Raw genomic sequence first — 6,720 nt, 5'->3', positions numbered from 1 at the left:
GCTCCCCTCCAGCGTGGGCTGGATCTACTGACTCACTGCTAATGAATAGGATACAGCACAAGTGATGGGATGTTCCTTCCAAAATTATGTTATAAAAAGGCTGTGGTTTCCCTCAGTCAAGAGATCTCTTGGATCTCTCCCTCAGCTTCCCTGTCATAAGGCAACCCTGTAGAGAGGCCCGGTATGGGACCTCCTGAGGTCTTTCCACAGACATGAAAGTGAGCTTAGAAGCAGGTCCTTCCACAGTCGAGCTTTGTGATTGTAGCCCCAAACAGCACCTTGACTGCAGCCCCTTGAGAGACCCTGAGCCAGAACTACTCGAGTAAGCTGCTCCAGGGTTCCTGAGCCTCAAAAACTGTGACAGCATAAATGTTTCTTGTTTTTAGCTGCTAAATTTTGAGGTAATTTGCTGTGCAGCAATAGGTAACTAACACAACCTCTAAGAAATAAATTTTATGCAAACTTATAAAGTATCAGTCAGACCTATGCTCTGCAGAGTACTTTAAGAAGGCAATCCTTCAAAAGCCAAAATTTATTCATTTTGAGGAATTCGTAACCCCACAATTAGAATGTTTCAATCATAAGGGAAGCTGGACATCACTGGAAGGATGGAAAAGGGAACAAAAAGGTTGATGTTAGCAATGCCCATAGAAGCATCGTTCACAGCAGTGGGTCTCAACCTTGAGTGTTCATCGGAATCACCTGGAGGGGTTGTTCGACCATGGATTACTGAGCCCACTGCCAGAGCTTCTGCTGCATTATGTCTGAGACAGGGCCCGAGAATAGGCATGAATGTTAAGTTCCCAGGTAATGCCAGTGCTGCTAGCCCAGGACCACACTTGGAGAACCGCTGGACAAGAGGCAGGATTCTGGTTCACTCAGCTCTGAGAACTTACAGTCACAAAGGCAGTCTCACCAGTGGTGGAAAATTGGACTAGACAACAACGCAAGTCCTCTGCCAACACAGTTGGCAAATCGTGGCTGGCACTGGCACATGTCAACACCCAGTGTCAAGCTCAAAGGTGTGAAGTTCAAAAGTTCTTTTTTTTTTTTTTTCCTTTTTGTCTTTTTTTTCGTGTCCGGCAACGGATCACAACCCTCAGTATCGCGCCCGTACCGGACCAGGACCGGCAATGGGATCACAACCCTCGGTGTCGTGCCCGCACCTCGCTCAGCCAGTGAGAGGCCGGTCTGTATGTGGGATCTGAACCCTCGGCGGGAGTGCCGCCGCGCTCCCAAGCGGCGCACTGTAGCAGTGCGCCACCGGGCCGGCCCCAAAAGTTCTTTTCATTTGCAACACCACCTACATGGTTTATGCCATTTATGGTACAATAAACACATTTATTCATTTATTCAATTAGTGTTTACTATGCATCTACTATGACCAGAAAGGCATTTTTCCAGCATTTGGGGATATATAGCAGTGAAGAAGATACAACAAAACCTTGTAATCATGGAGCTAAGGCATCAAGGAAAGAATGACACCCGTGGCACTATGTTCATATCTTTTCAGTGAAACACCACTGGTTACTGAGAGGGTTTCAGATGAAAGTACAGTCCCTCACCCAGAAAATAAAAATGTCATTTTATATAAAACTTCCCAAAATTCACCAAAATTAGCTCATTTATTTTATAAAAATGAGCCACCCTAAAATTTCTAACACTCAACATTATCTTTTTTTAATGGCTTTGTATGTTTCCTTATGTTAAAACAAACACATACAATAAAAATATGAAGAAAGATGTTTCTTTTAATGTAAACAAGCTAACACTCAACATTATCTTTTTTTAATGGCTTTGTATGTTTCCTCATGTTAAAACAAACACATACAATAAAAATATGAAGAAAGATGTTTCTTTTAATGTAAACAAGAGTTTCTTTTTTTATAATGATAGTTCTTCATTCAATATGATCCATTTTTAGTTTTGAAAATTCATGTAAGTCAAAACATATTTGATCAATCCATCAATTCCCTGAGTCGAACTTTTTTCTTCATATAAGGATCAGCACTTTAATCAGTGTACATAGAACAAATGTTAATTTTAAAAAAGCTAATATTCATATATAATTTTGCCCCACAGGGAATGAGATATTGAATAAGGGCATTGTAAAGGAAAGAAGTCTTTATAAAATGGTACCATGTTATAATAGAATAAATTCAGAAAACATTAGAATTTACTTGGTTTACAGAGAGGAAATTCTGCTCCAGGACCTTTCTCCTTTTAAACGTATCATAATAAACTATCACTAGGAATAAACATTAGCTGGTACGTATCTCGACTTCAACGTTTTCTACTCCTGGCATCACAGGTAAATCCTCCACTGACGCTGAATCATTAGATAATTTTTTTAAGTCTACCAATGTTAGGCAAACCAATTATATCAAATGTGATTCTTTTTTTAAAAAAATCAGCCATAAATCCAGAGCATTGTGCTTATCACATCAAGAGCATTTTTAATGTTTCTTGATGGATCTCATTATCTAATGAATTTCCAGCACATTCAGTACTTTATTGAAAACACACTTGTTGTGAACATTTGCCAATTCAGCATTTTGCCTCCACCTGAGACCACGAATTCTGATAGCACTGTGTATAGCTTTGTGAAGAGCAAATCTGTCCAATTCCCCCTTCTAAAGAGAAGTCACAGACAAAAAAGCAAATAGAGAATATGAGTATTTGGAATCTCCCAAAGACATTTTTTAAATGTGTTCAATAACCAAAGATGTTGATTTCACCATGTATATAGACTCTAATCTTCCCTTATACCTTTTTTGTGTCTATGATTAAATAAGCACATATGAGGCCTGCCCAAGGCCACTTTCTAAATTTGTGGAAGAATTGAGATTAAAAATCCATGTATCATCCCAGAGCCAATTTGTTCTAAAGAAAAATCTGAAATATAAAAGAAAGTGGCTTTTTGTAGAATTTCAAAATTTCTTAAGACAGTCATGTGATCTTCCCAAATTCTAAAGAGTGACTGAGGCAGGGCTGCCATCACCACCTCCTTAGTCACCTCTCCCCAGGAACTTCCCCACTTCTCCACTGATCTCCAATCCATATTCCACATCACAGCCATGTGTAACTTTTAAAGACAAAATGTGGTTATGTTGAAGCCCTGATTCAAACCATGCACTAGCTTCCGATTGCCATCAGGACAGAGAACACAATGCCAACATCATCCCAAGGCCCTGAATATACTTGCCATGTCCATAATATCGATAACAACAGGAACAGGAACCATAACATTAGTTACCATCTATGGAGGGCTAACTATGTGCCAGGCATTCTTTGAAGACCATTTCATTTATTATTTCATTTAATCCTCATGAGAACCATGAGAGGAAAGGACCATTATAATCCCCAGAGAAGTTAAATAACTTCCCCCAAACAGCACAGTTAATAAGTCTGTGTGATTTAGGGCCCACCTCACCAGTCTCCGTGATTTCTTCTCTGTGATTCAGTCACTGGCTGAATTCGTTTCCTGAATATACTTTACTACTTTTTCTTTCTTCAGATCCTTCACACATGCTAGTCCTTCCAGGCTAGACTATACTCATCTCCCTCCTTCTAGAAAATAACTTCAACCCGTCCTCCAGAATGAAACACAATTTCCTCAGAAAAGCGCCATCAATTTTTTAAAGAGATCAGCCCACCCACCCCAACATCCACTCTCACAGCGCTCTGTACTTTCCCTTCACAATTCTTATTAAGTACTTGTTCAAATCATTATTTAGTAACTGTCTGTATTAGTTTCCTAGGGCTGCTGTAGCAAAGTACCAAGAAATTGGGTAGGTAAAAAACAACAGAAATTTATTTAGTTCTTGAAGCTAGAAGTCAGAGATCAAGGTGTTGGCAGGCCCACACTCTCTCCAACAGCTCTGAGGCAGGACCCTGCCTTGTTCCTTCCAGCTTCCAGTGTTTGCTGGCAATTCTGGGCATTCCCTGGCTCACAGATGCATCTCTCCAGTCTCCTGGACATCTTCTTTCCGGGTGTCTTCACTGCATTTTTCCTCTGCATGACTATTTCTATGTCCAAATTTCCTTTTTTTTAAATTGTGAACTATTTTCAATAAAAAATGAATAAGCTGAAGAACAATTTTGGGGAAAAAAATCTACATTTTACAGTATACACCAAAATAAACACTCGATGGATTTGAGGTTAATACAAACAAAACAAAATAATACACCTCTTTGTATATTCTAGAGAAACTAGAAGAAGATAGCAGTTCATATCAGAGAAGGAATGTTAGGAATGTGAACTGTCTTAGCTTTGCAGTAATAGAAAGCAATCTAAGAAATAACATAGAATTATTGATATATTTGAATGCAAAAAATTATTAATTTTTGTAAGCTAACTAATATACAAGGGTACCTCAAAAAGTTCATGGAAAAGGCGCCAGCCCGGTGGCGCACTGGATAGTGCGCCGCTTGGGAAGCGCGGTGGCGCTCCTGCCCGAGGGTGGCCAGCCCAGTGGCGCACTGGATAGTGCGCCGCTTGGGAAGCGCAGTGGCGCTCCTGCCCGAGGGTTCAGATCCCACATACAGACCGGTTCCCGCTCACTGGCTGAGCGAGGCGTGGGAGCAACACCGAGGTTTGCAATCCCGTTGCCGGTCCCCGGTCCGGTACGGGGGCAACACTGAGGGTTGCAATCTGTTGCCGGACACGGAAAAAGACAAAAAGACAAAAAAAAAAAAAAAGTTCATGGAAAGATTCATATTATCATTTAATTCTATTTTTCCATGAACTTTTTGAAGAACATCCGTCATATTGGATTAGGACCCACTGTAATTTTAATTTCATTACCTCTATAAAGACGCTATTTCCCGATTAGGTCACATTATGAGATACTAGGTTAAGAATTCAACATATTCTGCTTGTTGATTATGGAGGGACACAATTCAATCCATAACAGTGCCTATAAGACTACAACAAATCCCAAAAGGACACAGACACAAAAATCAATATTTATTAAATGTACGAAAGCTCATTTTTAAGAGGTCTTATTGAAAGAAACTTGCAGTTAATCAGGGCTCAGAATTTCAATGCCTATAGCACTGGGCAGGTAGCATACCCACATAAAGTGTGTCCAGGGAACTGGAGAAAATATTCCAGTAACCTTTGTTTAATTACCACCATGAAGGAACATAGATCCAGTGTGTGAGACTCTCCAACTTTTTGAGAGAAGTCTGATATCCAAATTGTTTTAGAAGAAATTTTCAAATGGGGGCAACTAAGTCAATTTTCAAAAATGAACAATGTTAATGGCAAATAAAATGTGTTTGAAGGCTGAACATGATCTTGAGGCTACCTGGCTGCAGCTCCGTGTTAAGGTAATGTCAGCTGTCCTGTGAGGTCACATCTACAATAAAATGCAATAGTTCTATTTACTGGTCTATAGCAAAAGCTGAACATCTCACTTCAACTGCAGTCATGCAGGGTCAGCACTAGGGAGGTATTCCCTCAGGCACAAAATTTAAGGCATGTCAAAAAAACATGTAATCAAGATACATAATATTTTAATATAATATTGTAAATACTGACATTAATGCAAAAAACTCATGATGAACAGATCACAATTTTAAACAAAGACAGGATCTGACCTTGCACTTGCACAAGTCGGCCTCACTCGCTCACACTAATGGTAGCCCTGCTTGCCTGCTTCAACGACGCTGACCCTCCCTGCTAGGTCACTGTCTACGGGATCCATCTTCTTTCGCATCAGTTCCCCTTCCTAGAGCACCAGGTTCTGTGCTACACTACAGAAAAAGCAACACTCCGACGCTGACCCTCCCTGCTAGGTCACTGTCTACGGGATCCATCTTCTATCGCATCAGTTCCCCTTCCTAGAGCACCAGGTTCTGTGCTACACTACAGAAAAAGCAACACTCCTCCACCCAAAATTCTGTGCGCAAACACATTGCTCTACAGTTTTAAAGTGACTTACACTTCCTGAAGATTCTGCAGCTCATCTCCCTCCTCTGAAAGAATGAATCAATTCTTCAATAAGATGTTGCCACTCATCAATTACAGTAGTCACTGATTATCCTCAGGGGACAGGTTCCAAGACTCACAACGATGTCTGAAGCCTTGGATAATACTGAACCCTATATATACTATTTTTTTCCTATGCATACATACCTATGATAAAGTTTAATTTATAAATTAGGCACAGTAAGAGATTAGTGAAAATAACTAATAATAATATAAAATAATGATAACAATATATTGCAATAAGAGTTATGTGAATATGCTCTCTCTCTCTCTCTCTATCTGTCTCTCTGTCTGTCTCAGAATATCTTTCTGTACTGTACTCACCTTTCGTCTTGCTATTGACTACAAGTAACCAAAATTGTGGAAAGTGAAACCTTGGGTAAAGGGGGACTACTGTACCTTAATTATACTTTTCTCCCAGGTTTTTGCTTAATACCTGCTCACATCTGGCACCCTGCAGGATTCTTCAGATGGGATCTGTTTTTAGCCCTGCAACAGGCGGCTTCTGGAACCACAGATGTAGGCTAGTTACCATGGAATGCTGTTGCGTTGATTCAGCTCTCAGCTTGGAAGTCCCATCTGAATTGTTGTAAGGCTTTATATTACAGAGAGCACTTCTGCCTTTCCTAAGCAGCCACTTGAAATGTAAACCTTCTCATCCATCATCCCACAAACCCCTCCATGAGACAATGTTCATGCTTAGGTAATAACCGAGGGCAAAATGT

Source organism: Galeopterus variegatus, unplaced genomic scaffold (assembly GCF_000696425.1).
Source record: "Galeopterus variegatus unplaced genomic scaffold, G_variegatus-3.0.2 Scaffold3633, whole genome shotgun sequence".
NCBI classification, from domain to species: Eukaryota; Metazoa; Chordata; class Mammalia; order Dermoptera; family Cynocephalidae; genus Galeopterus; species Galeopterus variegatus.
This window is presented reverse-complemented; position numbering follows the sequence as displayed.